The 18,713-nt window shown below is 34.4% G+C and overlaps 1 pseudogene; it reads left to right on the top strand.

Moving 5' to 3' along the window:
* Nucleotides 1-1,360: 1,360 nt before the first annotated feature.
* LOC112856909 (large ribosomal subunit protein uL16-like) lies at nucleotides 1,361-1,812 on the top strand (annotated as a pseudogene).
* The last annotated feature ends 16,901 nt before the right edge of the window (nucleotides 1,813-18,713 follow it).

The raw sequence follows: 18,713 nt of genomic DNA, 5'->3' as shown, positions 1-18,713 counted from the left end.
TTCTTATACTTTTGTGAAGAAAATCTTTGGTTATTTTGATAGAAATTTTCTTGAGTCTGTAGGTGGCTTTGTGTAGTATGGTAATTTTAACAATATTTACTCTAGTGTGTGAATATGAGATGTCTTTCCATTTGCTTGTGTCTTCTTCAATTTCTTTAAGCAAAACACTGTAGTTTTGTTTTGTTTTGTTTTGATTTTTTGAGAGCCAGAGAGTGAAAGTAAGGGAGGGGCAGAGAAAGAGGAAGACAGAGAATCCCAAGAGAGCTAAGCACAGAGCCCAATACAGAGCTTGATCATGGTCTAAACTGAAATCAAGAGTCAAACACTTTACCAACTCAGCCACCCAGGAGCCCCACAAAGTATTGTAGTTTTCATTGTACATCTCTCATTCCACTAGTTAAATTTATTCTTAAACATTTTATTGTTTTTGAGAATATTGTGATTGGGATACTTTTATTTTATTTTTTGAGATGCTTCATCATTAGTGAAAATAATTGCAATGAATTTTTTATGTTAATATTGTATTTTATCACTTTATTGAAGTCATTAATTCCATTTTTTGGTTAATCCTTCAGGTTTTATCTATACTAGATCATGTCATCAGAAACTAGAAACAGTTATACTTTTTCCTTTCTGATTTGGATAATTTTATTTCTTTTTCATGCCATATTGCTCTAGTTAGTCTCCCAATGCTACATTGAATAGGAGCAGTAAAAGTGGGAACCCTTATCTTGTTCCTGGTCTTACAAGAAATGGTTTCAATTTTTATCAATTGAGTATAATGTAGCTGTAGGTTTGGTGTATATGGTCTTTTTTGTGTTATGTTCCTTCCATACCTGATCTGCTAAGGATTTCTACACAAAATGTTATGTATTTTTTCAAATGTTTTTTTCTGGATCTATTGAGATGTGCAGGTGACTTTTATCTTTCATTATATTGATGTGGTGTATTACATTTATTGAATTTTATATATTGCATCATCCTTATATCCTAGGGATAAATACTACTTGGTCATGGATTATAATACTTTTAATGTGTTCTTGAATTTGGTTTGCTAATATTGTGCTTAGAATTTTTGCGCTATATTCATCAGATGTATATGTTTGTAGTTTTCTTTTTCTTGTTATATCATTATCTGGGTTTGGTTTCAAATTAATGTTGTCTTCTTATAATGTATTTGGAAGTATTCCCTCCTTCTTTGTATTTTGGAAGACTTGGGGGAGGAATGGTACAAATTCTACTTTAAATGTTTGATAGAAGTCTCTAATAAAGCCATCTGTCCATGGAGTTTTGTGAATTGATTACTGATTAAATCTCTTGCTCTTTTCCTTGGTGCACCACTGAAGATCCTGGTGTTGCCATGGGTTTCTGCCCTACCTGCTATTATCAATATTATAAGAACAAGCCATATCCAAAGTCTCACTTCTGTAGAGGTGTCCCTTATACTAATTTCTGCATTTTTGACCTGGGGCAGAAGAAGGCAAAAGTTCCCAATGAGTTCCCACTATGTGACCACAGGGTGTTAGATGAATATGTGCAACTGTCCTATGAAGCCCTGGAGGCTGCCTGCATTTGTTTGCAGCAAGTACATTGTGAAAAGTTGTGGGAAAGATGTTTTTCATATCCCAGTGTAGCTCTCTACCCCTTCCACATCATCTGTATCAACAAAACTTCCTGTGCTGGGGCTGACAGGCTATAGACAGATATGCAGGGTACTTTTGGAAATCCCTAGGGCACAGTGGTGAAGATCCACATTAACCATGTCACCATGTCCATCTACAGGAAGATGTAGAACAAGGAGCATTCGACTGAGGTCCTATACAGGTCAAGTTCAAGCTCCCTGGCTGCCAGGAGATCCACATTTTCAAGAAGTGAGGTTTACTACATTTATTATGGATGAATCTGAAGACATGGTGGCTAGAGCAGCTCATTTCAGAGAGCTGTGGAATCAAATAAAACTCTAATCATGGTCCTTGGACAAATTGTGGACTCTGTACTCATAAGAATCTTGACACTGCCCCTCCTTATTCATGGCCACCAGCAACTCCTACTTCTTGTAAAAAAAAATTAATTATCAGTCTGTTCAGATTTTTTATTTCTTCCTGATTCAGTTTTGGTAGGTTGTGTATTTCTAGAAGTGGTTTTATGTGTTCTATGTTATGTACTTTGCTGGCATACAATTGTTTGTGGTATCTCTTATGATTATATATATTTCTATAAAGTTGGTTATAATGTGTCCTCTTTCATTTCCCATATTTTAGGGTTTTCCCTTTTTTTCTTAGTCTAGCTTATATTTTTGGAAGAATCAGCTCTTACTATCACTGATTATTTCCATTGTTTCTATGATCTTTCAGGACTAAACCACAGCAAGAGACATGGGTGAAATAGATAAAGAATTTAAAGTAATGATCATGAAGATACTTAGTGGACTTGGAGAAAAAAGTGGAGGACATTAGTGAGACTCTTAATGAAGAGATAAAAACAAACCAATCAGAGCAATAAATAAAATTTTAAAAAATCACTTGATGTAATAAACAGGAGGCTAGATGAAACATAAAAAAAATTAGTGATCTGGAAAACAAGAGTAATGGAAAATTACCAAGCTTAACAAATGGGAGGAAAAATATGAAAATTGAGAATGGTCTTAAGCAACTCAGTGAATCTATCAAGCATAATAGCATTTATATTATAAAGATCTCAGCAAAAGAAGAGAGGGAAAAGGGAGATCAAAATTAAATTGAAGAAATATTAGCCAAAATTTCCCTAACCAGGGTAAAGGAACAGATATTCAGATGAAGGAGACACAGAGATCCCCCAACAAAATCAGCCAAAAAGGGACCATACCAAGACATATAATATTCAAAATGGAAAAACACAGTGAAAAGGAAAAAAAAAATTAAAAGCAGCAAGAAAACACAAAACAATTGTATCCAAGGGAAACCCCATAAGGCTATCAGCAGATTTTTCAGCAGAAACTTTTCAGGCCAGAAAGGAAGGGTATAATATATTCAAAGTGCTGCAAGGAGAAAATTTGCAGCTAAGAATATTCTATTAAGCAAGACTATCATTCAGAATAGAAGAAGAGATAAATACTTTATCATACAAATAAAATCCAAATGAGTTTATGACCATTAAGCCACCCCTATAAGAAATATTAAAGGAGACACTTTGAGTGGAAAGGAAAGGTCATAAATGAGATATGAAAAGTAAAAAACACAGAAACGTTAAAAATAAGGTTGTTGTTTTTTTTTAATCAGTCAAAAGATGGAATGCCTGGGTGGCTTAGTTAGTTGAGTGTCCAACTTTTGGTTAGGTCATAATCTCACAATTTGTGACTTCAAGCCCCACATTGGGCTCACTGCTATCAGTGCACAGTCTGATTTGGATCTTCTGTCGCCCCTCTCTCTGCCTCTCCCCTGCTCATGTTCTCTCTCTCAAAAGTGAATAAACATTTATTAAAATAAAATCAGTCAAGGGACTAATTATCCATAAAACAAAAAATATACAAAATATGACACCATATACCTTCAACTTGGGAGGGAGGGAGAGGAGTAAAGAATGGGTTCAAACTTAAGTAATCATCAACTTAATATAGACTGCCATATGCAGAAGATAGTATATACAAAGCTAATGTTATCCACAAATGAAAAACCAGTAATATGCAAACATAAAGAGAAAAGAATGCAAGTATATTACTAAAGAAAGTCAACAAACCTTTAAAAGAACAAGGGTAGAATGGATCAGGAAAAAACTACAAAAATAAATAAAACAAGTAACAAATTAGTAATAAATGCATATCTATCAATAATTTCTGTGAATGTAAATAAAGTAAATGGTCCAACCAGAAGACATAATGTGACACAGTGGATAAACAAATAAGGACAATCTATAAGCTGCCTACAAAAAGTCATTTCAAACCTAAAGAAACATGCTGACTGAAATTGAGGGGAAGGGGAAACATTTTGTCATGCAAACAGATATCAAAGAAAGCCAAGGTAACAATATTTGCATCATGCAAAATATAGTTTAAAATAAAGACTGTAACAAGAGACACAGAAAGGCATTCTATAATAATAAAGGGGACAATCTGACAAGAAGATATAACAATTGTAAATATTGATGAACTCAACATGATAACACGGAAATATATAAAAGAATAACAAACAAAGGAAATAATCAATAGCAATACAACACTAGTAGAGTACTTTAACATTTTACATACATCAATGGACAGATTATCCAAACAGAAAATCAACAGTAGCTTAACAAAGACACATTAGACAAAATGAATTTAGCAGACATATTCAGAAATTCCACCCTAACACAATAAAATACACATTCTTTCCAACTTCACATGAAACATTCTCCAGAATAGGTCATATATTAGGCCACGCAAAACTGCCAGTGAGCACAAAACTATTGAGATAATACCATACATTTTTTCTGAACATAACACTAAAAATCTAGAAAAAAAACAATAAAAAAAATTGGAAAGACCACAAATACAAGAAGATTGAATAACATTGTAGTAAACAATGAACGAGTCAACCAAAAAAATTAAAGAAGAAATAAAAAAAATACATGAAAACAAATGAAAATGTAAAAAAAAATGGTCCGAAATATTTGGGAAGTAGCAAAAGTATTTATCAGAGGGAAATTAATAGCAATAAGGGTCTACCTCAAAAAGCAACAAGAGTCGTAAGTAAGCCACATACCTTGCACTTACTTGACCGACAAAAGGAAGAACAAATCAAACCCAAATCCAGTAGAAGGAACAAAATAATCAAAAATAGAAAAAATTAAATTATATAGAAATTTAAAACAATAGAAATGAAAACAAAACAAAACAAAAAACAAGAAACATTAGAACACATCAAAGAAACCAGCAACTGGTTCTTTGAAAAGATCAATAAAATTGATACACCTCTGGCCAGACTCATAAAACAAAATAAAGAGAGACAGAGAGAGAGAGACAGAGAGAGAGAGAGACAGAGACAGAGAGAGGATTCAAATAATTCAAATGAATGAGGAGAAATATCAACCAACACCACAAAAATGCAAAATATTACCAGGGAATATTGTGACAAATGAAATGCCAATAAATTGGAAAATATGGAGGAAGAAATGGACAAATTCCTAAAAACATAAGCTACAAAAAGAAGCAGAAAGAAATAGAAAATCTGAACAAATTACTCACAATTAAATTGACTCAGAAACAAAAAAAACAAACAAAAAACCTCCCAACAACAAATATTCAGGATCAGACAGAATCACAGGTTAATTGTATCAAACATTTAAAGAAGAGTTAGTATCTATCCTTCTCAAACTATTCCAAAAATACGAGAAAGGAAAGCTATCAAATGCATTCAATGAGTTCAGTTTTACCTGATATTAAAATAAGATAAATATAGCACCACAAAACAAAACAAACAAACAAACAAACAAACAAACAAAAAATTTTAGGCTGATATCTATGATGAGCATAGACACAAAATCCTCACAAAACTAGCAAACCAAATCCAACAATACATTAATGAGTACTCACCATGATCAAGTGGGATTTACTACGGGGTTGCAAGTATGGTTCAATATTTGGAAATTAATCAATGTGATACATCACAATGATAAAAGAAAATGTAAGAACCATATAATGATTTCAATAGATTCAGAAAAAGCATTTGACAAAGTACAATACCCATAAATGTTTAAAATTTTCGATCACGTATTGTAGAGGGAAAATTCTTCAATGTAATAAAGGCCTTATATGATGAACCAACAGGTAATATCATACTCAATGGTGAAAAACCCAGAACTTTCCCCCTACAATCAAGAACAAGACAAGGATGTACACTTTTACCCCTTTTATTCAACAAAGTACTTGAAATCCTAGTCATAAGAATCTGAAAAATAAAATAAAATAAAAATATAAAATTGGTAAAGAAGTAAAACCTTCACTATTTGCAGATGCTGTTATGCTATATAGAGAAACCCTGAAAGACTCCATGAAAAAACTACTCAAGTTGATAAATGAATTCAGACAAATCACAGTATACAAAATCAATGAATGGAAATCAGCTGCATTCCTATACTTAAATAATGAGGCAGCAGAAAATGAAATTAAGAAAACAATCCAATTTATAATTGCACCAAAAACAAACCACAAGAAAACATCTAAGAATAAACTTGACCAAATAAGTAAAATATTTGGAATCTGGAAAAGTATAAAACATTGGTGAAAGAAATTCAAGATGATAAAAGAAAAAAAAAGACATGCCATGCTCATGGATTGGAAGAACTAAAATTGTTACAATATCTATACAACCTAAAGCAAGCTACAGATTTAATAAAGTCCCTATCAAAATTCCAACAACATTTTTTCACAGAACTAAAATAATTATAAAACTTGTATATAACCAGAAAAGACTTCAAATTACAAAAGAAATCATGAAAAAGAAAAACAGTACTGTAGGTATCACAATTGCAGACTTTCAGTTATACTATAAAGCTGTAGCAATCCAAACAGTATTGTATTGGCATAAAAATAGACACTTAGATCAATGGAATAGAATTGAAAATGAAGATATAAACCCACAATTACATGGGAAATTAATCTTTGAGAAAGGAGAAATAAATATACAATGGGAAAATGATGGTCTCTTTCGCAAATAAGTTGGAGAAAGACAAATAATATATTATTCCACTCATATGAAAAGAGCCCAAATGTCCATTGACTGATGAATGGATAAATAGAGTATTGCTCAGGAATAAAAAAAAAAAAGAAATCTTGCCATTTGCAATAATGTGGATAGATCCAGAAGATATCTTGCCAAGTGAAATAAGTCAGTCGGAGAAAGAAAAATACCATATGATTTCATTCATGTGTGGAATTTAAGAAACAAGAGAGATAGATATAGGGAAAGGGAAGGAAAATAAAATAAGATAAAAACAGAAATGGCATAAAATCAGAAGAAACTGTTAACTATAGAGAACAAACTGAAGGTTGTTGGAGGGGAGTTGTGTGTGTGGGGGGATAGAATAAATGGGTGATGTATATTAAGGAGGGCACTTGTGATGAGAACTGGATGTTATATGTAAGTGAAGAATCCGCTAAATTCTCTCCTGAAACCAATACCACACTATATGTTAACTAACTTGAGTTAAAATAAAATCTTGGAAGAAACAACTACAACAACAAAATCAACAAATGAAAAACAAAAAAAAAAGCAAACTAAGAAACAGACTCTTAGCTATAGAAAACAAGCTGATGGTTACCAGAGGGGAGGTGGGTGGAGTGAAGGGTGCAATAGCAGCTGAGGATCAATGGGTACACTTTGTCATGATGAGCACTGAATAATGTATAGAATTGTTGAACAAGTATATTGTATGCATGAAATAAATATAACCCTATATGTTAAATATTCTGGAATTAAAATTATAAAGTTAAAAAAAATAATTCTCTGGTGGTTGAGTTCCAGTAGCTCAAAGTGGTAGCTTCCTTGATAACCACATTTTCTCTCTCATTTAGTTTTATTTAATTTTGATACATTTTTTATGAAATACTGCACATATATAATGGATACCTTTTGCTGAGTTTGGATATATGCGTACATTCATGGTACTCTCACTACAATTGAACTAATAAACATACCTATCACCTCCAATCTCAGCTCTTTATTCTCTAGAAATAACCATTTTATTTTCCCCTTCTGAGTTGGACTATTTTAGATACCTCATAATAGTAGAATTAGTATTTTTCTTTCTGTGACTGACTTATTACACTTCCCATAATGTCATCTAGGTCCATCCATGCTGTAACTAATAGTAGGGCTTTATTCATTTTTTTAATTAAATAACATTGCATTGTATATAATATAGTACATTTTCATTGTCCATTTATCCAAAAAATGGCATTGTAATTGTTTCCATATCTTGAGTATTGTGAATTATACTGCAATAAACATGGGAGTGCAGGTATTTTTGACACTATGGTTTAATTATTTTGATAATCTTTAAAAACACATTGGACTCTTGGGTATAAGTTAAATTTATTTTTTTTGAGAAATCTTCATACTGTTTTACACATTGGCTGTACAATTTTACATTTACATCCACAGTGTATAAGGATTTCCTTTTATCTATGTTGTCACCAAAATGTATCTTTTTTTTTCTTTTTGATAATTTTGTTAATAGCCATTCTAGCAGATGTGAGGTAATATAACAGTAGGATTTTGATTTGCAATTTCATGATGGTGATATTGAGCATCATCTTTTCATATATTTGTTGGTCTTTTGTATTTTTTTCGATAAAAGTCTATTCAAGTCCTTTGCACACTTTTTATTTGAGGTATTTGCTTTTTGTATTGTATTGTTTTGTTTTGTTTTGTTTTGCTTTTTGTTTTGCTACTGAGTTGTATGAATTCCTCATATATTTGAAAATTAACTCCTCATCAGATATACACTTTACAGATATATTCTCTTATTTTATAGGTTGCTATTTCATTCTGGTATTGTTTCATTTGCTATGCATAAGCTTTGTAGTTTGATGTAGCCCCACTTTCTTATTTTTGCTTTAGTGATTTAAGTAACGTATCCATAAAATCATTGACAAAATCAACATTATGAAGCTTTCAAGTTATGTTTTCTTCTGGGAGATTATCAGTTTTAGATCTTACATTTGTAATGATGACCTCCTATATTAAAAAGAAGAAAGACCTCAATAAACGACCTACCTTTATACCTCAAGAAACTATGAAATAATAAGCTAAGCCCAAAGTTAAGAAAAGCAAGAATATAAGAAAAAAATAGAGCATAGATAAATCAATGAGAAAATAGAAAAGAGTAGAAAAAATAAAAGGACTCATTTTTTTAAGATAAAATTGACAAACCATTAGGTATACTAAGAGAAGATTCAAAATTAGAAGTGAAGGAGGGGACATTACAACTGATACCACAGAAATATAAATATTTGTATGGGTAGGGGGATGAGTGAAATAGGTGAAGGGAATTAAAGAGTACACTTATCACGTAAGCATCGAGTAATGTACAGAATAGTTGAATCACTGTATTGTACACCTGAAACCAATATAATACCTCATGTTAACTATGTTGGAATTAAATTTAAAAAATGATTATATGAGACTATTATAACAGTTATATGCCAAAAAATTGGACAATATAAAAGAAATTGATAAATTTCTAAAAGCATATAATCTTCCAAAACTGAATCAGTAAAAAGTAGACAATTTGAACAGACAAATTACTAGTAATGAATTGAATTAGTATTCAAGAAACCCCAAACAAACAAAATTTCAGGACTAGATGGTTTCATAAGGAAATGTTACCAATCATTAAAGAATGTCAAACCTTTTTAAATCTCCAGAAAACTAAAGAAAGAATACTTCCAAATAAATTCTAAAAAGCCAGTATTATACTCATTTCAAAGCCAGACATGGAAAATATAATGAAAGGATATTATAAGCCAATATCCATAATGAACACAGAAGCAAATGTCCTCAACAAAATCTATCAAATCTAATCCAACAGTACTTTAAAAAGACTATACATCATGATCAAGTGGGATGTATCTGTGTTTTTTAATGATACTTCAAAATATATAAATCAATAAAGGGGACACACATTAGCAGAATAAAAATCAAAATTATAACATCAGTAAATGCAAAAAAAAGCTTTTGAAAAAATTCAAGACACTTACAGGATTAAAAACTTCAATAAACTAGGTATAAGGAATGTACCCTAGCCTAATAAAGACCATATATGACAAGCCAGCAGTTATCATTATACTCAAGAGTGGAAAGCTAAAATATCTTCCACTAAGATCAAGACAAGAAATGAAAATTCAATGGGATATCACCTCACATCTATAAGAATGGCTAAAATTAACAACACAGGAAACAGCAGGTGTTGATGAGGATACAGAGAAAGACGAACCTTGTTACACTATTGGTGGGAATGCAAACTAGAGCAACTAGTCTGAAAAACAGTGTGGAGTTTCCACAAAAAGTGGGAAAAAAATAAAACTACTCTACAACTCAACATTTGCACTGCTAGCTATTTATGCAAAGGATACAAAAATACTGATTCTAAGGGATACATGCACCATATTGTTTGCAGCAGCAGTATCCCCAAAAACCAAATTATGGATAGAGTCCAAATGCCCATTGACTTATGAATGGAAAAAGATTATTAATCAGCCATTAAAAAGAATGTCATCTTGCCATGACATGGCTGGAGCTAGAGTGTATTATGCTAAGCAAAAGAAGTCAGTCAGAGAAAGACAAATGCCACATGATTTCACTCACATGTGGAATTTATGAAACAAAACAGATGGACACATGGGAGGGGGAAAAAGAGAGAGGGAGCAAACCATGAGAGACTCTTAATGATAGAGAACAAACTGAAGGTTGATGGAGGGAGCAAGTCGGGGATGGACTATACGGGTGATGGGTTTTAAGGAGAGAACATATTATGATGAGTACTGGGTATTTTATGTAAGTGACAAATCTCTAAATTCTACACCTGAACCTAAAAAAAAAAGGAAAAATATAAACAACACTGACAAGCCATTTCCCCTACACTAAGAAAAAAAAAAAAACTCAAATAAAATGAGAAATCAAAGACAAGACACAGCCAATGCCACATAAAAACAAAGGATCATAAGAGAATACTAAGAAGAATAATGAACCAACAAATTAAATAACTTAGAATAATACAACATACCAAGACTGACTGATAAAGAAACTGAAGACATGAGCAGACCAATAATAAGTAAAGAGATTCAAATCAACATGGCTACTTTATCTTGAGAAATCTTTCAGGTAATTGAACAAGCACATATAAGATTGTTAAATAAAAATTAATTAATTCAATAAGGTGTATATTGACTGCTTAGTACTTGGAGTGTTTTTGTGATATATCACATTTTCTTTATCCATTCATTAGTAGATGGAAATTTGAGCTCTCCCCATAGTATAGGTATTGCAGACAAAGCTGCTATAAATAGTGAGGAGCATGTATCCCTTCAAATCTGTATTTTTGTATCCTTTGAGTAAATTCCTAATAGTTCAAATGCTGGATCATAGGGTAGTTCTATTTCCAGTTTTTTTGGTGGGAACTCCATACTTCTCTTCAGTGATTGTACAAGTTTGCATTCCCACAAACAGTGTAAGAGGGTTCTTCTTTCTCTGCATTCTCACCAACACCTATTGTTGTTTTTTTTTTTTTTCTTTTTGATTGTTAATTTAAGCCATTCTAACAATGTGAGTTGATATCTCATTGTGGTTTTGATTTTTATTTCCCTGGTAATTAGTGATGTTGAGCATCCTTTCATGTGTCTCGTCAGCCTTCTGGATGGCTTCTTTGCAAAAGTGCCTACTCATGTATTATGCATATTTTCTTCACTGGATTATTATTTTTTTTTTTGGTGTTGAGTTTGTAAGTTTTCTGTAGATTTTGGATAATAACCCTTCATCTGATATGTCATTGCAAATATCTTCTCCCATTCCATCAGCTGCCTTTTAGTTTTGCTGATTGTTTCATTTGCTGTGCAGAAATGTTATCTTGATGAGGTCCCAATAGTTCATATTTGCTTTTGTTTATTTTGCCTTCCGTGATGAGTCTACTAAAAAGTTGCTGTAACCGAGGTCAAAGAGGTTGCTGCCTGTGTTCTTCTCTAGGATTTTGATGATTTCCTATGTCACATTTAGGTCTTTCAAACTTTTTGAATTTATTTTTATGTATGGTGTAAAAAAGGTCCAGTTTCAATCTTCTTTATGTCACTGTCCAGTTTTCCCCAGCACCATTGTTGATGAGACAGTCTTTTTTTTCCATTGAATATTCTTTCCTGCTTTGTTGAAGATTAGGTGACTGATATTTGTGGGTCCATTTCTAATTTTCTATTCTGTTCCATTGATCTGTTTGTCTGTTTTTGTGCCAGTACCATACTGTCTTGATGACTACATGTTTGTAATGTAGCTTGAAATCTAGAATTATAATACCTGCTGTTTTATTTTTCTTTTTCAGGATTGCTTTAGCTATTCAGGGTCTTTTGTGGTTCCACACAAATTTTTGGAAGGGGAGGGAACAGGAAGATGGTGGAATAGGAGGAAACTGGGCTCACCTCATCCTGCTGATCACTTAGATTCCAGTGACATTTGCCTAAATAACCAAGAAAACAACCTGAAGACTAACAGAATAGACTCTCTGGAGCCAAGTGTAGGCAAGAGGCCCATGGAAGAGGGTAGGAAGGGTGGAGAGGCAGTGCATGCTACAAGGACTGGCAGGAGGGAGCTGAGTTGGTGGAGGTCAGCCTGCCCAGCAAGGCAGAGACTCCCAAGTCTGGCTTGCAAAAGTGGAGGAGCCAACTCGGTGAGTTCTGACAGCCAGTGGGATTTAACATCTGGAATGTTAAAAGTCAACAGCTCTCCTCTCAGAGAGTGGGGAGTGCAAGAGGACACTGGGAGGGAGAGTTGTTGAGCTCTGGGAGGACAGAGCACAGTGGGGGAACAAAGTTGCTGGCAGGGGCCATTTCCCTCTCTCACTCCCAGTCGAAATTCCAAAGGGAACCAGTTCCCACCACCGAACTTGCTTGCACTAAGCAAATGCCCAATGCTGTGCTTTTGTGGATCTATCTCTCCAAAGGGCCCACCTCCCTCTGGTGCTGCAGGGCGCCTCCTGCAGGCGACCACCTAAGGCAAAGCAAGCTAAGCCTACTCCTCCCGCCTCTGTGCACCTGGCAGATCTACCTCCTGTAAAACACCCTTGGCCAGATCCCATCGAAGAAGCACCACAAGCCTGGCAGTGTGCAAACAGCCAGACAGGGGCCACACCACTCACACACACGTGAGACGTGCCCTTGGGAAAGCGGAAGATAAGGTACACACCAGTCTGACTGTGGCCCCAGTAGTGGGCTGAGGGCAGACATAGGGTCTGACTGTGGCCTGCCCACCAACACAAGTTTCTCTGGACAGCACAGGGGAAGTGCCCTGCAGTTTGGAGCTACTGCAGGGACTACCCAAAATGAAAAAAACAGAAGAACTCTCCTCAAAAGAAACTCCAGGAAGTAGCGACACCTAACGAATTGATCAAAACTGATTTAAGTAATATAACAGAATAAGAATTTAGGATAATAGTCATAAAGTTAATTGATGGGCTTGAAAAAAGCATAGACGACAGCAGAGAATCTATTGTTACAGATATCAAGGGACTAAGAAATAGTAATGAGGAACTAAAAAATGCTATCAATGAGGTGCAAAATAAAATGGAGGCGGGCATAGCACGGATTGAAGAGGCAGAGGATAAAATAGATGAATTACAAGATAAAATTGTGGAAAGAGAGGAAGCTGAGAAAAAGAGAGATAAAAAAATCCAGGAGTATAAGGGGAGAATTAGAGAACTCAGTGATGCAATCAAACTGAAAAATATCCTCATCATAGGAATTCCAGAAGAAGAAGAGAGAGAAAGGTGCTGAATGTGTACTTGAACAAATCATAGCTGAGAACTTCCCTGATCTGGGACATTGAAATCCAAGAGGCATAGAGAACTCCCTTCAGACGTAACTTGAATCAATCTTCTGCACGACATATCCTAGTGAAACTGGCAAAATAAAAAGATAAAGAGAATTCTGAAAGCAGCTAGAGATATAAGCATACCCTAAATTACAAAGGTAGACATATAAGGGTAGTAGAAGACCTATCTACAGAAACTTGGCAGGCCAGAAACGAATGACAGAGAATCTTCAATGTGATGAACAGAAAAAAAATATGCAGCCAAGAATCCTTTATCCAGCAAATCTGTCATTTAGAATAGGAGAGATAAAGGTTTTCCCAAACAAACAAAAACTGAAGGAATTCATCACCACTAAATCAGCCCTGCAAGAGATCCTAAGGGGGACTCTGTGAGTGAAATGTTTCAAGGACCACAAAGTACCAGAGACACCACTACAAGCATGAAACCTACAGATATTACAATGACTCTAACCCATGTCTTTCAATAATAACACTGAATATAAATGGACTAAATGCTCCAACCTAAAGACATAGGGTATCAGAATGAATATTAAAAAACAAGACCCATCTATTTGCTGTCTACAAGAGACTCATTTTAGACCTGAAGACACCTTCAGATTGAAAGTGAGGGGATGAAGAACTATCTATCATGCTACTGGAAGTCAAAAGAAAGCTGGAGTAGCCATACTTTTATCAGACAAATGAGACTTTAAATTAGAGGTTGTAACAAGAAATGAATAAGGACATTATATAGTAATTACAGTATCTATCAATCATGGAGATCTAACAATTATAAATGTCTATGCACCGAATTTGATAGCACCAAAATAGATAAAGCAATTAATGACAAACATAAGCAACCTTATTGATAAGAATGTGGTAATTGCAGGGGACTTTAATACTCCATTGACAGAAGTGGATAGATCATCTAGACAGAGAATCAATAAAGAAACAAGGGCCCTGAGTGATACATTGTATCAGGTGGACTTAACAGATATATTTAGAACTCTGCATCCCAAAGCAATAGAACATACTTTCTTCTCCAGTGCACATGGAACATTCTCCAAGATAGATCACATACTGGGTCACAAAACAGCCCTTCATAAGTATAAAAGAATTGAGATCATACCATGCACACTTTCAGACTACAATGCTATGAAACTTGAAATCAACCACAGGAAATAGTCTGGAAAACCTCCAAAATCATGGAGGTTAAAGAACATCCTACAAAAGAATAAATGGGTCAACCAGGCAATTAGAGAAGAAATTAAAACATATATGAAAACAAATGAAAATGAAAATACAACAATCCAAATGCTTTGGGATGCAGCAAAAGCAGTCCTGAGAGGAAAATACATTGCAATCCAGGCATATTTAAAAAAAACAAAGAAAGTCCCAAATACAAATATAATAGCACACCTAAAGGAAATAGAAACAGAACAGCAAAACACCCCAATCTCAGCAGAAGAAGAGAAATAATAAGGATCAGAGGAGAAAAAACAATATAGATTCTAAAAAAAAACAAAAAACAAAAAAAACTGTAGAGCAGATCAATGAAACCAAGAGTTGGTTTTTTGAAAAAAGAAACAAAATTGATAAACCTCTAGCCAGGCTTTTCAAAAAGAAAAGGGAGATGACCCAAATAGATAAAAACATGAATGAAAATGGAATTATTACAACCAATCCCTCAGAAATACAAATAATTATCAGAGAATACTATGAAAAATTATATGCCAACAAACTACACAACCTGGAAGAACTGGAAAAATTCCTAAGCACACACACACTTCCAAAGCTCAAACAGAAAGAAATAGAAAACTTGAACAGACCCAAACTAGTGAAGAAATTGGATCAGTTATCAAAAATCTCCCAAGAAATAAGAGTCCAGGACCAGATGGCTTCTCTGGGGATCTATCTAGGCAGATAATACCTATCCTTCCGAAGATGTTCCAAAAAATAGAAAGGGAAGGAAAACTTTCAGATTCATTCTATGAAGCCAGCATTACTTTGATTTCTAAACCAGACAGAGACCCAGCAAAAAAAGAAAACTACAGGTCAATATCCCTCATGAATATGGATGCAAAAATTCTCCTTAAGATACTAGAAAATCAAACTCAACAGCATATAAAAAAAAATATTCACCACGATCAAGTGGGATTCATTCCTGGCCTGCAGGGCTGGTTCAAAATTCACAAATCAATCAATGGCATACATCACATTAATAAAAAAAAAAAAGATAAGAACCATATGATCCTGTCAATTGACGCAGAAAAAGCATTTGACAAAATTCAGCATCCTTTCTTAATAAAAACCCTCAAAAAAGTCGGGATTGAAGGAACATGCTTATCATAAAATCCATTTATGAAGAGCCCACAGCTAATATAATTCTCAATGGGGAAAACTGAGAGCTTTCCCACTGAGATGATGAAAATGACAGGGTTGTCCATTCTCACCACTGTGGTTTAACATAGTGTTGGAAGTTCTAGCATCAGCAATCAGACAACAAAAGGAAATCAAAGACATCAAAATTAGCACAGATGAAGTCAACTTTTCACTTGTTGCAAATGACATGATATTATACATGGAAAACCAGATAGACTCCACGAAAACTGTGCTAGAATTGATACATGAATTCAGCAAAGTCACAGGATACAAAATTAATGTACAGAAATCAGTTGCATTCTTATACACTAATAACGAAGCCACAGAAAGAGAAATAAAGAAACTGATCCCATTCACAATGGCACCAAGAATCATAAAATTCCTAGGAATAGCCGTAACCAAAGATGTAAAAGATCTGTATGCTGAAAACTATAGAAAGCTTTTGAAGGAAATTGTAGAAGATACAAAGAAATGGAAAAACATTCCGTTCTCATGGATTGAAAAAATAAATATTGTTAAAATGTCAATATTACTCAAAGCTATCTACACATTCAATGTAATCCCAATCAAAATTGCACCAGTATTCTTCTTGAAGCTAGAACAAGCAATCCTAAAATTTGTATGGAACCACAAATACCCCGAATAGCCAAAGTAATATTGAAGAAGGAGACCAAAGCGGGAGGCATCACAATCCCAGACTTTAGCCTCTACTACAAAGCTGTCATCATCAAGACAGCACAGTATTGGCACAAAAACAGACACATAGACCAATGGAATAAAATAAAGATCCCAGAATTAGACCCACAAAAGTATGCCAACTAATCTTTGACAAAGCAGGAAAGAATATCCAGTGGAAAAAAGACAGTCTCTTTAGCAAATGGTGCTGGGAGAACTGGACAGCAACATGCAGAAGAATGAAAATAGACCACTTTTTTACACCATTCACAAAAATAAACTCAAAATGGATGAAGGACCCGTATGTGAGACAGGAAACCATGAAAACCCTAGAGGAGAATGCAGGAAAAAACGTCTCTGAGGTTTTGGCTAAAATGCTAAATGAATTTAGCTAAAATGAACAAATCAGGAGACTGTAGATGCTGGAGAGGATGTGGAGAAATGGGAACCTTCTTGCACTGTTGGTGGGAATGCAAACAGGTGCACCCACTCTGGTAAATAGTGTGAAGGTTCCTCAAAGAACTAAAAATAGGGGCGCCTGGGTGGCGCAGTCGGTTAAGCGTCTGACTTCAGCCAGGTCACGATCTCGCGGTCCGTGAGTTCGAGCCCCACGTCGGGCTCTGGGCTGATGGCTCAGAGCCTGGAGCCTGTTTCCGATTCTGTGTCTCCCTCTCTCTCTGCCCCTCCCCCGTTCATGCTCTGTCTCTCTCTGTCCCAAAAATAAATAAACGTTGGAAAAAAAAATTAAAAAAAAAAAAAAAGAACTAAAAATAGATCTACCCTATGACCCAGCAATAGCACTGCTATCCTCCCAAGCGATGCAGGAGTGCTGATTCATAGGGGCACTTGTACCCCAATGTTTATAGCAGCCTTTTCAAAAATAGCCAAATTATGGAAAGAGCCTAAAAGTCCATCAAGTGATGAATGGATAAAGAAGTTGTGGTTTATATATACAATGGAATACTACTTGGCAATGATAAAGAATGAAATATGTCTTTTTTTTTTTTTTTTTTTTTTTTTAGCAACATGAATGGGACTGGAGAGTATTATGCAAAGTTAAGTAAGTCATACAGAGAAAGATAGATACCATGTTTTCCCTCATATGTGGATCCTGAGAAAGTTAACAGAAGACCATGGAGGAGGGGAAGGGGAAAAAAAGTTACAGAGAGGGAAGGAGCCAAACCATAAGAGACTCTTAAAAACTGAGAATAAACTGAGGGTTGATGGGGGGTCGGGGGGAGGGGAAAGTGGGTTATGGGCATTGAGGAGGGCACCTGTTGGGATGAACACTCGGTGTTGTATGGAAACCAATTTGACAATAAATTTTATATTAAAAAATAAATTTTAGGATTGTCTCTTCTAGCTCTGCAAAAATGCTGGTGGTATTATTTTACAGTTGCATTAATGTGTAGATTACTTTTGGTAGTATAGACATTTTACCAATGTTTGTTCTTCCAGTCCATAAGCATGGAATATTTTTTTTTCATTTTTTTGTGTCTTCTTCAATTTCTTTCATAAATGTTCTATATTTTCAGAGTACATATCTCTTACCTTTTTTGTGATGTTTATTCTTAGGTATCTCATTGTTTGTGCTGCAATTGAAAATGGGATCCATTCTTTGATTTCCTTTTTTGCTGCTTTGTTATTGGTATATAGAAATGCAACATATTTCTGCACCTTGACTTCATATGCACTGACTTTACTGAATTCATGTATTATCCTAGCAACTTTTTTGGTGGAGATTTTTGTGTTTTCTACATAAAGTATCATGTCATCTGCAATTATAGAAAGTTTTTATTTTTCCTTACTGATTTGAATTTGTTTTATTTCTTTTTGTTGTCTGATTGCTGAGGCTAAAGCTTCCAATACTCTGTAAAATAGTAATGGTGAAAGTGGACATGCTATTTCCCGACCATAGGAGAAAGGCTCTCAGTTTTTCCCCATTAAGGATGATATTAGCTATGTTTTTTTCATATATGCCCTTTATTATGTTGAGGTATGTTTCCTGTAACCTTACCTTGTTGAGGGTTTTATCAAGAATGGATGCTTTATTTTGTCAAATACTTTTCCTGTATCTATTGAGAGGATCATATGGTTCTTATCCTTTCTTTTATTAATGTGGTGTATTACATT

Source organism: Puma concolor, chromosome A1 (genome assembly GCF_028749965.1).
Source record: "Puma concolor isolate L17-30 chromosome A1, mPumCon1.1.hap2, whole genome shotgun sequence".
NCBI lineage: Eukaryota > Metazoa > Chordata > Mammalia > Carnivora > Felidae > Puma > Puma concolor.
The sequence above is the reverse complement of the archived record's forward strand: the minus strand, read 5'-3'. Positions and strand labels throughout refer to the sequence as shown.